General features: G+C 41.2%; 1 pseudogene; it reads left to right on the top strand.

The window, feature by feature from the left end:
• Positions 1 to 212: 212 nt before the first annotated feature.
• On the top strand, positions 213 to 6,392 carry LOC106539048 (small ribosomal subunit protein uS5 pseudogene; annotated as a pseudogene).
• Positions 6,393 to 13,149: the final 6,757 nt, after the last annotated feature.

The following is a 13,149-nucleotide window of genomic DNA, read 5'->3' as shown; positions in this document are numbered from 1 at the left end:
GTACCTTGAAACCCTTGTTAGATGTCCTTGATTCTTGGGATGAGATTACTTGCTCCCAAGACAAAATTGTGATGGTGTTCAAGTTGTAGAAAATTTGCCAGACATTTACATTCCTACCTACGTTTCCTCAAAAATGAGACCAGATCTTATATTTTGGGGGACCCAAAATAAGCACTAGGGGTTATTTTCAGGGGGTGTCTTATTTTTTCCATATGCGGGAGGCCCACTTCTACTTGTCCCAGGCACCTCACACTGGCTTACCTCAGAGACCCTACAGCCAGGCAACCTACACCCCATCACCTGCCTCGCCTCGCCTCAGTGGCACCAACATACCATGCAGCCTCATGCCCGGCTGCGAGCAAGCAGGCTGCGGGGGCTATGAGGTACTATAAGTCAGTGCAGTGCAGGTGGGGCAGCTCCCCCCCATCTTGCCTTGTGTCTGTGCCATCGTGAACAACCATATGGAATGGGCAGCCAGGAAGGTGTGCAGACTATTAATTAGGGCTTATTTTGGGGATAGGGCTTATATTAGGTGGTTGCATAAAAACATGCTATGGCTTATTTTTGGAATAGGGCTTATTTTTGGGGAGACAGGGTATTTCTTCGCAAAGAGGTTTAGACTGTAATAACTTTGTTATCAGTAAATATTATTCAATCTCTAAGTGAACTTGATTTCACTTGTTTTTATCTCTTCAGCCCTGCTATTTTTAGTTGCATCTTTTCACTGTTTGAACTTGATTAGTAAAACTTTCTTGAATGTCAATGTGGCAAAAAAGGCAAAGTCAATGCTTTTAATAAATCAATTATTGGGGAAGAAAAATCCTCTATTTTGGCCGGCATATTATTTATTAAATGTTTCCCCCAGGATTAATGTGATGTGAGCTGAGAAGCAGAGGGTGAGAAGACTGTATAATTGAATATTTCACCATTTAGAATGCAATTTATATAGTCTGCAACTTTTAGCTCTTCATCTATTTATAAATGGTTCTATCCTTATTGCTGCATATATCTATAAAAGTGTACTCACCACAAATCAGTTTGCTGCAAATATCTGGCACTAAGCTATTGGTTGATATTGCTAGAAGTTGCAATTCTGCAATATCAAGAGGGCCTCACCCTCACTTTGAAGCAATTGTTATTAGATTTTTATCCTGCCTTTTTTAATATGACTCAGGGTGGTAAACATTCCCAACACTACTTCCTCTTCCTACTTCCCCCATGACGACAATCTTGTGACGTGGGTTGGGCTGAGAGAAAGTGAGTGGCCTAGAGTCACCCAGCAGTCTTTCCTGCTCAATGCTAAAAACTAGAGTTCACAGGTTCCAGGTTTCTAGCACCTGAACCACCATCCCAAAACTGTCTCTCTATCAATGCCCTGTTTTGACTACTACATCTAAGATGATTGAGATTGTAGTCTCTTGCATAATAATAAGCTCCTCTGAACTTCTGAATAAACATTCTTAAGGTTGGCTCCATGTAGTATGGCTACTTTATGTATTGTAATCAGTGTATATTGTGTAACTTGGAATTTATGTAAGCAGGGAAACTTAGTTAGACATGAACATTGTTTAACTTTTTAATTCTCATTGGTACCTTAAATTTGTTGCTGCTTGACTCCATGCTGAAGGTAGCTTTTCAGACAGTGGAGACATAAAATTAGAGGAATCGTGCAAGTTTGGAATAGGCTCTTACAAATTTCTGAGATTAGTTAGGCTCTGCTAAAAGCTTGCACTAGGTGGCAGACTCTACACTTGCATTTGGAAGAGGAGAAGGCTATTTTATTAAGGCTTCTTTTAATATCTTTGGTTAGCTGTTGTCTTTCGCTAACCCCACCCAACATCCTATTATTTTATGGAATTCTGGCATCTCTTGTCCATTTTTCAAATGACCTTCTAAAGCTACCAAGCCCCACATTAAACAAGCTAACCCCTTGATTAACAAAGAGAAATAGTCAGGTCAAGAAGCAAGACAATGAAGCACGAAAGATCAGTATGATTCTTGCATTTCCTTTTAAAATGCTATACTGAGAACACAGGGTGAATGTGTTATTGATTGGGGTTTTTTAAAATGTTATTTTGGTTATAGCTGTTTTAATTTTTAAAACTTTGCTCCAGTCTGGGACGTGTTTGCTGTCAGTGAATCTACGTTACCCTTGAGCTGAGATTGTTAGTCAAGATGAATTCTAGGAATGATGTACACAAATGGAAAATGAAGGGATGTCAAGGCATGAAAGTGCTTCCATTATCTCCCAATCTAGAATCTATTAAAAGAGACATAAGCAACCTTCACCGATGATGGGACAAGATGATTTCATTATTGCCAGGAAGTTATGCATGAAACTTACACTACTGAGCTCTGTTTGACAGAGAAGCCTCAGATAAAGTGAGCAAGATCATATCCATCCGGTTTGCCAAGAACACATTTGAAACTCAGGCCAAAATAAAAAATTTTCAAGGGGTCTCATCTGAACAAAGGATGTCCATAATATGGACATCAACACAGTGACCTGTGCAACCACAGAAATGGCGCAAACATATGATGACCCCATATCAGATCAAAGTATGTAAGTTTGGTTACTTTTGTGAACAGAATCATTGAGTCCAGTGGTGAAATTCAATTTTTTTTACTACCGGTTCTGTGGGCATGTCTTGGTGGGCGTGGCAGGGGAAGGATACTGCAAAATCTCCATTCCCGCCCCACTTTGGGGCCAGCCAGAGGTGATATTTGCCAGTTCTCCGAACTACTCAAAATTTCCACTACTGATTCTTCAGAACCTGTCAGAACCTGCTGAATTTTACCCCTGATTGGTTTCCCTCGGGAATGACACAAGCTGTATTAAGAGTGGTGGCACAGTGCAGAATGCAGTACTGCAGGCTACTTCTACTGACTGCTGGCTGCCAGAGGTTCGGCAGTTCGAATCTCACCAGCTCAAGGTTGACTCAGCCTTCCATCCTCCCGAGATCGGTAAAATGAGGACCCAGATTGTTGGGAGCAATATGCTGGTTCTGTAAACTGCTTAGAGAGGGCTGTAAAGCACTGTGATATGTCTAAGTGCTATTGCTATCTCAGTTTTGTGGCTGTGGAATCCGATCATGAATTGTTATGTTCCTTTTCCTTCTCAAGTTTGAAAGTATTCGTTTTACAGAGTAAAGTGGGCAGTTATTTGTCCTGAATAAATTGCACAAGTTTCCAAGTTGAGGCAGCAAGTTTTTGTGACTAGGGGTACTCCTCAATGTATGATCACAATTGAGCCCAAAATTGTAGTTGCTAAGTGAGAAATTTGTTAAGTGAGTTTTGCCTCATTTTACGATTTTTCTTGCCACATTTATTAAGTGAATCACTGTGGTTCTTAAATTAGTAACATGGTTGTTAAGTAAGTCTGGCTTCCCCGTTGACTTTGCTTGTCAGGAAGTCGCCAAAGTGGATCACATGATCCAGAGATACTGCCACCGTTATAAATGTGAGTCAGCAGCCAATCACCTGCATTTTGATCACGCTTTCATGGGGATACTGCAATGGTCAGAAGTGTCAAAAATGATCATAAGTCACTTTTTTCAGGGTCATAACTTTGAATGTTCACTAAGAGAACCGTTGTAAGTCAAGAACTACCTGTGCAACAACAAAAGATAGTAGTTTTTCTGCTGCTATGAGAAGAACTCCAAAAGTAGAGATTGTGAGTAATTAAATAGTGAAGAAAGGTAAGGAAAATCTAAGGGCTTTCCTTTGTGTCACTCAAGACCAGTCCAGTAGTCGTCTAGGTGCTAAACGCATTGCTAATATAGAGACGTGTCCCTTTAAGCATTGCAAAGTAGCTCCATCTCAAGTAGCAACTGAGTTTCCCTTTCATACAGGTTGCCCCCCTCCAAGAATCTAAACAATAATTGGGAGAGAACAATAATCAACTGCCACAATTGAATAGTCCCTGTGCAAATGCTGCAGCCTGGGTCATGGCAGGTAGGGGTCAATTTGATTTAAAGACGAAATAATTAAGGAAAAGTGTGATTCTGAGGGGTCTTGCCAGCTTGAACAAAATAATCTAGTATTTTTTTTTTTTTATAATTGCACTATTGCAATCATCTGAAGAAGAACTCTTCTAAAGCTTTACATTAGGACTGAAAATTCCTTAGGAAATAATTTGGAGAAGGTGCTTAGGAGAAAACAGAAGAACAAACTAGCACATGTTGGCTACTTAAAGCAGCTGCATCTTCTTCCCAGATTGCATGGTTGTCTTCTATGGTCATTATGGTCACCCCTGAGAAAAGGGGTGGCAGTTTTAAGAAGTTGCAAGCAAGAGGCATGGCCACACTTCTCCCTGTGAGATCCCTTTTGAGAACTGAATGCAAAGTACAAATCTGGAATTGGAATCTGAGCCATCCAGCCTGGATTTTATTTTCACAATGGAGTCCAAGCTGTTCTCTTCATAAGGCATCAGGAAGTTCCTTGATTATTTTCACAGTACCTTGAAGCTAGTTAAACTGCAGGCAATATCTTAAAGCCTTTTAATGTAAATTATTCACTCTGTTCTTTATATTCTGCTTTGGACTGTTTTTCTGTGTAATTTTGGCTATAATTACAGTTGCTTATTGCTTATTGGTTTTTTGCCTGCATATTTATTCATACTGTAACACTGTGAAGATTGGAGTTTGCTCAATTAAAGGGTCTCTTTAGTATCTTTCCGTCTTTAAGTCTTCCTTTGGAAAGTTGCTTAAAAGAAACAGCAATATTGGTTGCAGGGTTTCTCTGGAGATAATTAAAGGCAGAATCTCAGCTCATTGCTTTTGAATTAAATGACTGAGTCCAGGACATTTGGGCAGGGGTCCCCAACTCCCGATCTGTGAACCAGCACTGGGTCAAGCAAGCAAGCAAAATCCCATCAGTGGTATTCAGGCAGCATGTGAAACCATGCCCCATCTGGTCCATATAAAAACCTCTCTGCACAGCATGGGTCCCTGGTGCCCAAAGGTTTGGGGGCCACTGCTCTAGAGCAGGGTTACCAAACTCATGTTGTCATGGCGGTGTCACATTATGTATGGGACGTTTCTACCCTTCGCTAAACTGAGCGTGGGTGGGCCAGGGCATAACACATCTGGCCCGCGGGCCGAGAGTTTGACAGCTCTGCTCTAAAGCAAGGATGTCCAGCCTTTAGCAGGGCTGTGTGGGGAATTCTGGGAACTGAAGTCCACAGGTCTTACACTTGTTAAGATTGGACTGCTCAAGATGGCAAAATGACCAAGTTCAACCTGTGGCCCCACAAATTGAAGGCGGCATCATTCTCATGTATTCTCTCTCTTTCCCCCTCTAACTTGCCTCCCAAACAGTGAGATTTTTTCTCTTCTTCTTCCTTCTTTTTCAAATAATGTAGATTAGTGCTGTCCCCAACTGTCTCACTCCTTTAATCTAGGATAGAGAATGAATCAAAGGAGAAAATAGAAAGGGTGAATTCATTTTGGAATTTGCAAGAGACAAAAAAAAGGTTTTTCAGGCTTCCTCCTTCCTTCCTACCTTTTTGAGTGCTTGTTATAATTTTAAAATTTCTTGCCTGGCATGCTTGTAAGGAAACTGGGGTCACGGGGACTCTGTCTCCTCTTACAGTTTCCTTTATGTAAACTCTACTTCACAGAAGGAAGGGGGAAGAAGACAGAGAGGAGGGAGAAAAGGATCATGGCCATTAAAAAAAAAGAGGTGTATGTCATTGAGATTGAATTGAGCACCTGAGGACAGAAGTAACAGATGAAAACTAATCAAGGAGGTAACTAACCCAGAAATAAGGAGAAATATCCTGACAATGAGAACAGTTCTTCCTGGGTTACTTGCTGAAGGATGAAGTTTTGAAAATCATGCCAGTGCAGAAGCAAAAACGGGCAGGCACCAGGTTCAAGGCCTTTGTTGCCATTGGGGATGACAACGATCATGTTGGTCTCAAAGTCAAGTGCTCTGAAGAAGTTGCCTTGACCATTTCTGGGGCCATCATATTGGTGAAAGTCTCTATCGTGCCAGTGAGGCGAGGCTATTGGGGAAACAAGCCTCACCCTATGCCATACAGTGTGGCAGGCCGGTGTGGGTCCATCCTGGTTTGCCTCAGTCCTGCCCCATGTAGCACAGGGATTGTGTCTGCCCCTGTTCCCAAGAAACTACTGATGATGACGGGAATTGATGATTGCTACACCTCAGCCAGGGGCTGCAAAAATTTTGCAAAAATTGCAAAATTGAGCAATTTTGCTAAAGCCACCTTTGATGCTGTTTCCAAGACTTACAGTTATCTGACCCCTGATCTCTGGAAAGAAACGGTCTTCACTAAATCTCCTTGTCAGGAGTTCACTGATCATCTGGTGAAGACCCACACTACCAGAGTGTCTGTGCAAAGAACTCAGGCAGCTGATGTGGCAAACTAAAAGATCCTGTACATTATCAATAAAGTAATCCTTAAGTTTTAAACCAGAAGAAGAAGAAGAAGAAGAAGAAGAAGAAGAAGAAGAAGAAGAAGAAGAAGAAGAAGAAGAGGAGGAGGAGGAGGAGGAGGAGGAGGAGGAGGAGGAAGAGGAAGAGGAAGAGGAAGAGGAAGAGGAGGAGGAGGAGGAGGAGGAGGTGATGGTGGTGGAGGATGATGCTCCATCACTGGAGGTTTTTAAGAAGAGATTGGACGTGGTATATGGTCTCATGTTTGAGCAGGGTTTCAAGTAGAAGACTTCCCAGGTCCCTCCCAACTTCGTTATTTTGCAACTTTGAAAAGTTATGGCCTTCTAAGCTAAGAGACTTGATCTTTGGCCTTAGCCTAATAAGATTTCTGGCCAAGGCAGTGGGTTGTTACAATGAAAATTATGAAAGCTATGCTGATGGTTTAAGATAACAAAGCCTATAGTTCAGAGCAGATGGAATTCTTCATATCTTGGCGGAAAAACCCTTTTAAACCTTCCAGAGAATTTTGCTAGTGGGCATGCAACGTACTTTCTATGTTATATGCATCTGTATTATGCTGAATTACAAGATCAGTTCTTTAGCTAACAATTGAAATATCTTGGTGGGTCAGCTGATATGGATAATCATGATGTATAACTGTGAGCCAATCTCTTAAAACTCTGTATCAGTGTAAAGACTGTGATTTATTTGCTAGAGGACTCTGACGAGAGTGGAGACAACATGTCATTTTAATTCAGACCAATGGATTGTTCTACCCCCACAACCTTATTTCAAATCTAAAGGTAAAGATTCCCCTGGCACATATGTGCTAGTCATTCCTGACTCTAGGGAGCGGTGCTCATCTCCGTTTCAAAGCCGAAGAGCCAGTGCTGTCTGAAGACATCTCCATGGTCATATGGCTGGCATGACTAAATGCCTAAGAAGCACAGAACGCTGTAACCTTCCCACCAAGGTGGTTCCTATTTTTCTACTTGCATTTTACATGCTTTTGAATTGTTAGATTGGCAGAAGCTGGGACAAGTAACGGGCGCTCACTCCATTAAGTGGCCCTAGGGATTTGAACTGCCAAACTGCTGACCTTTCTGATCGATAAGCTCAGGGTCTAAGCCACTGAGCCGCTGCATCCCATTCAAATCCTAAAGCTATCCTCAAAACAGCCCAGAACTGCACTCCTAGCTGCAAAAAGAGTCAGAGATCATCTGTGCTTTCTCCATCTGATCATGAATTGGCTTCCAAACAAGCAGGTATCTGCTGGGATGGGGATAGTTTAAAAAAGCAGTATCACATCATTGTCTGTATATGAAAGAGGCAGATTTTGCATCTTAATGGTAATTATTTTAAGGTAAACACTGAACCCTGTGGAAACTTTGTTGTCTAATTGGTATTACATGCCAAGTAGCAGAAGCTAAGAAGGCCAATCTGGATGGCGCCAAAAACTCCAGAATCTTCAGACAAGTACACCACGATGCACTGGAAGCATAATGAGGGAGGAAAGCCATGGAGCATGGATATTGGTGGTAATTTCCACCTGTAGGAATAATCACCTCCAAGCTCCAAAGGATGCAGTGGGTGGAAAATGGATTGCGTATCTGTACCAGGAGGACACTTTTATATCAACAATGGGAGGTGGCATGAATCTAGAAACAGCACCCAAATCCTGTTTGTATAGCACTTAGCAATAGCACTTAGACTTACAGTATATGCTGCTTCATAGTGCTTTACAGCACTATCTAAACAGTTTACAGAGTCAGCAACAATCTGAGTCCTCATTTTACCAACCTGGGAAGGACGGAAGGCTGAGTCAATCTTGAGCTGGTGAGAATTGAACTGCTGGCAGTTGGAAAAATTAGCCTGAAATACTGCATTCTAACCATTGTGCCACCACGGTTCTTCTAAACATTAAAGCTATCAGATCAGATTGCAAACCTCTGGAATTGATTAGACGGGGCAAAATTATTCTTTCCTGCCATCTAGTGCTCATCTGGGTTTTGGTGGACCAATTCTGGTGGTTCCTAGCAAGGCCATTGTTTACATGTTTCTTAACAGAGGTGCAATGATTATTCTACATACACATGATAGGCAGGGGTGGTATTCACTTACTTTCCCTACTGGTTCACAAATGGGAGCGCATGCGCCCTATCTGCGCATGCGCTCACCCTTTCACGCTTGCACTTTGGCTAAAAAAAGTGCCTAAATGGGATTCCATAGAGCTGGGCTGAGTGGGTGGGGCCACCCGTGATTTATGCTACCAGTTTGGGTGAATCAGTCTGAACTGGCAGAATACCACCTTTGATTATAGGACAATTCAATGATGCACCCTGTGAATATTCTGCACAGTGCACAGTAACACTTTCATGTTTTATGAACATTTTGCTTAGAAGAGGAAATATAATTATTTGGAGCAGTGGGGAGAGCTGGTTCCATGGATGTTAAGTTCCTTTTGAAAAGGCTTGGTTTCTTTCAGGGAAGGACTATTAGTAAGAGCAGTCTTGGTGCTTTTTGGAAACTCTGGACATTTAGGAAAAGGGTGAATAATTTGATTAAAAAAGAAAAAGATTTCTTAAGACTGATTATCTCATCCTTCTGGCCCATGACTGTTTCTCAAGCACTGCAGTCAGCTTTCTTTCGAACAATACGGAGCAGCAACTTCTCATTTTCTTTCCTTTGTGGGTTTGTTCTATTCCCTGCCCATCTCACTTTGAAACCCTCCCAATCTAAATTTCTGAAACTGTCACTTTTGTTAAGGAATACTGAATTATGACTGAGATTCTGTTATGCTGGATAGTCTACTGTAAAATGATAGCACTTCCTCCACAGAACACAGACAAAGAGATGAAGCCTTCCTCAAACCTTTCTGCCAAGAAACACTATGAGTGGAGTCGCTCTTAGAGGAAAAAGATAGACCCACAAAGAAAGGAAGGCAAATTTTTTGCTAAAAATTTGTTACAGACTCCCTATTGCATTGCCTTAGAACAGGGGTGTCAAACTTGTGGCTCTTGGGCCAGTTGCATCCCACCCTGGCCATGCTCACCCCCTGTTTACCAAAGGGGGGGGGAGTCACGATATGTCATGTGATGACAACCTGATGCCACAAGTTTGTCACCCCTGCCTTAGACTGAAATATAAGAGTAAAATTTCCTTCAACTTTAAAATTTCTTGATAATTTACTACTGTCTTTGTGAGTGATTTTAGAAAAGCTGATCTTTTAATTTTTCACTTGGTTGCTTTTAAATGGGTATTTTTTTTTACTCAGTTTTACTTTTTACCCAGCTCAACTTTTACTACTTTCTGTGTATGTGTTTGTATATGCACGGATGTACAGTAGTATGTGTTTCTATGAAGGCACTACACTGCTGATTATATTCTTGAATAAGTCCTGCCACCATTGTCTCTACTCCTTGGTCCTGAAGAAATTTTGATAGCAGACCCTGTGTGCTCCAAGGCTATTGATTTGTGGGAGATTTATAGTTCGACTAATTATTTTATTAACAGATTATTTATGCAAACAGTTTTTCTGGCAGTGATGCACAAACTCATTAAGCTGCTGCATATGATCTAAATTATAGCCATAATCCTGCCAAAGGTAAGCACTTTTAAATCCAATTGATTTCAACAGAAGACATAAGCACTTCTTAAATCGTAGTCATTGGATTTAATGTGTCTCAAAATTAATTTGACTTTATTTCGCTGGAAACTCCTTATTGCTCGTGTCAGCAGCAGGTCCATTCTGTTTTATCTATGTATGTAAAGGTTTTTCCCTTCATGTTACCTGGAAAGGAAAAGAAAGGAAAGAAGGGAAGGAAAGGATAGGAAAGAAGTGAAGGGAAGGAAAGGAAAGGAAAGGGAAAAAAGGAAAGGAAAGAAGGAACAGAAACGAAAGGAAAAGAAAGGAAAGGAAAGAAGGAAAGGAAAAGAAAGGAAAGAAGAAAAGGAAATGAAAGAAGGAAAGGAAAGGAAGAGAAAGAAAAAAGAACAGAAAGGAAAGGAAAGAAGGAAGGGAAAGGAAAGAAGGAAAGGAAAAGAAAGGAAGAAGAGGGGAGGGGAGGTGGAGGGCTAGTGATGGTCCAGCAATATAGGATCAGGAATTGTGAGGCTCAATAAGGTGTGCCAGTACTTACAGAATTGCTATTAGAAGACTTTCTTGTGCTCACCAAGAATCAGTTGAGATTCTTTGTTGCCCTGATCAAGTCACAAGCATGAATGGAGCTCAAGCAGATCTCTTAGATCAGACCTTTTGAGGCTTTGAACTTTAGTAAGAGGATCCCAAAGGTGCTTTTTCAAGAGGCAACTGGACTTTCTGGTTTTTCTCTGAAGACATTTTGCTTCTCATCCAAGAAGCTTCTTCAGCTCTGACTGGATAGTGGGGCCTTTGAGATAACCATGACCTGAATGACTGAGAATCTCCATAGACATTTAGTAAGAGAAAGGTCAAGTTTCTCTTATCAAAACCTAAACCTACTCCTGGGGGTATCTGAACATACTGTGCATGTAGGGTTTTTTTTGGTGACTATATGGACATGATTTGCCATTCATATCTTCTAGTATTATTAATTTATTGATAGGTGGATTGGTTGGTTTACTTTCCAGTCTAGCCTATAGTCAGGGGATTTCCTGGTGGTCACCCATCCAAACATCTCTAAGCAGATTGCATTAAGTTTTTTGAAAACCAGCTAAAATTGGATAAGTGCTGCCACCTAGCCAATATTTAGCTGAACTTCCTTCCTTTGCAAAAATACATGCATGCAGATAATCGACTTACGACAGTTCATTTAGTGACAGTTTGAAGTTACAACAGCACTGAAAAAAGTTTTCACCCCCCCATGGTCAGGTGATCAAAATTGAGACATTGATTCATATTTATGACAGTAGCAGTATCCCAGGGTCAAGTGATCACTTTTTCTGACCTTATGGCAAGCAAAGTCAACGGGGAAGCCAGATTCACTTAACAACTGTGTTACTCATTTAATAACAGCTGTGATTCACTTAACCACTATAGCAAGAAAGGTCATAAAATACGGCTAAGGTCACTTAACACCTGTCTCGGTTAGCAACAGTAATTTGGGGTTCAATTGTAGCTGTAAGTTGAGGACTACCTCTAAAGCAGTGTTTCTCAACCTTGGCAACTTGAAGATGTCCGGATTTCAACTCCCAGAATTCCCCAGCCAGCGAATGCTGGCTGGGGAATTCTGGGAGTTGAAGTCCGACATCTTCAAGTTGCCAAGGTTGAGAAACACTGCTCTAAAGGTTTTGTTGACACGTTTCTACTCTATTATATTTCTGATATAGATAGTCCTCGCTTAGCCACTGTTTGAAATTATATTGGATCCTATCCTGAAAAAAATGTAGTTTCGACCCAATTTGGAAGTTCCAATGGCCGCCCTCACTTCACAGTCACATGACTGCATTTTGGCCACTCAGCCATTTGCAATGTCCCATAGTCACGTGATCCCACTTTATGACCCTCCCCCCCGCGAAACTGGCATTTACTTCTAGGTTCTAGGGAAAAAAACCGCCCATAGTGAACAATTGATTCACTCAATGTCCGTGGTGTTCGCTTTACGACTGCTGCATTTACTTAATAATCAATGCAATGAAAATCATAAAATTGAGCCTGGTTGGAAAGTGGCCCACTTTAGACTGTGACAACTTAATGACTGTAATTGTCAAGCTCATTGCAAATGTAAGTCAAGAAACTGTCTATAGCAGAGGTGGGCTGCTACCAGTTTGCATCGGTTCAGGTGAACCGGTAGTGGAAATTGTGACTGAGTTGCTGAATCGGTAGGGACAGCAGGCTTGCCACGCCCCTGAACCGGTTCCCCAGTCACCATGGCATGTTTTTTTTTTACATTTTAATGTTCTGCACATACGCAAACCTATTTACACCTAACTGCGCATGCGCACGCACCGAACTGGCAGTAACTCTAGCAGAAACCCACCTCTTGTCTGTAGACATCTCAGTAATTAATCATGAAGTGTTGGTTTCAAGTGGGATACATAACAATCAAACAATTATAGAATGGAGAAACAAAATCCAGATACTGTATTTATTGACAGCTAGAATTAGCTTTTTCTCCATTTTAAATGCTTACTGACATTTAAATGAGCGAGTTGTCTTAGATTTGCCAAGAATATGATAATAGAGGGAGATTAACTTTTTTCTGTGCAGGCTTCCTTTTTAAGTGGAAGAGACAGTCTTAAATTATTTCCTCTTGGATAGGAATTGATGTCAGTTTCACTTTTTCAGTCAAAGTAAAAGGTTTTGTTTTAAAAGCTTTGGAGTATCATCTGGACTTTCTTCCAAAAAGTTTCTGGAACATCCGGAACATCATTTGGTGGAAATGCAAGGTATGCAAATTTTTCAAAAGAAGTAAATGGCACAGGAGATCTCTTCCTCCAAAGAATAACAGAATAACAGAGTTGGAAGGGACCTTGGAGATCTTCTAGTCCAACCCCCTATACCATTTCAGGCAAATGTTTGTCCAATCTTTCCATAAAAACCTCCAGTGTTGGAGCATTCACACTTTCTGGAGGCAAGTTGTTCCAGTGATTTAATTGTTCTAACTGTCAGGAAATTTCTCCTTAGATCTAAGTCGGTTCTCTCCTTGAACAGTTTCCATCCATTGTTTCTTTTCCTACCCTCAGGTACTTTGGAGAATAGATCAACCCACTCTTCCTTGTGGAAGCCCTTCAAATATTGGAATAGGAATACAACAGTGGTGGGAGTCAAATAAT

The sequence above is a fragment of the Thamnophis sirtalis genome, unplaced genomic scaffold (assembly GCF_051295495.1).
Source record: "Thamnophis sirtalis isolate CommonGarterSnake01/CBP01778 unplaced genomic scaffold, rThaSir2_p1.2 scaffold_1, whole genome shotgun sequence".
Taxonomy (NCBI): domain Eukaryota; kingdom Metazoa; phylum Chordata; class Lepidosauria; order Squamata; family Natricidae; genus Thamnophis; species Thamnophis sirtalis.
The sequence above is the reverse complement of the archived record's forward strand: the minus strand, read 5'-3'. Positions and strand labels throughout refer to the sequence as shown.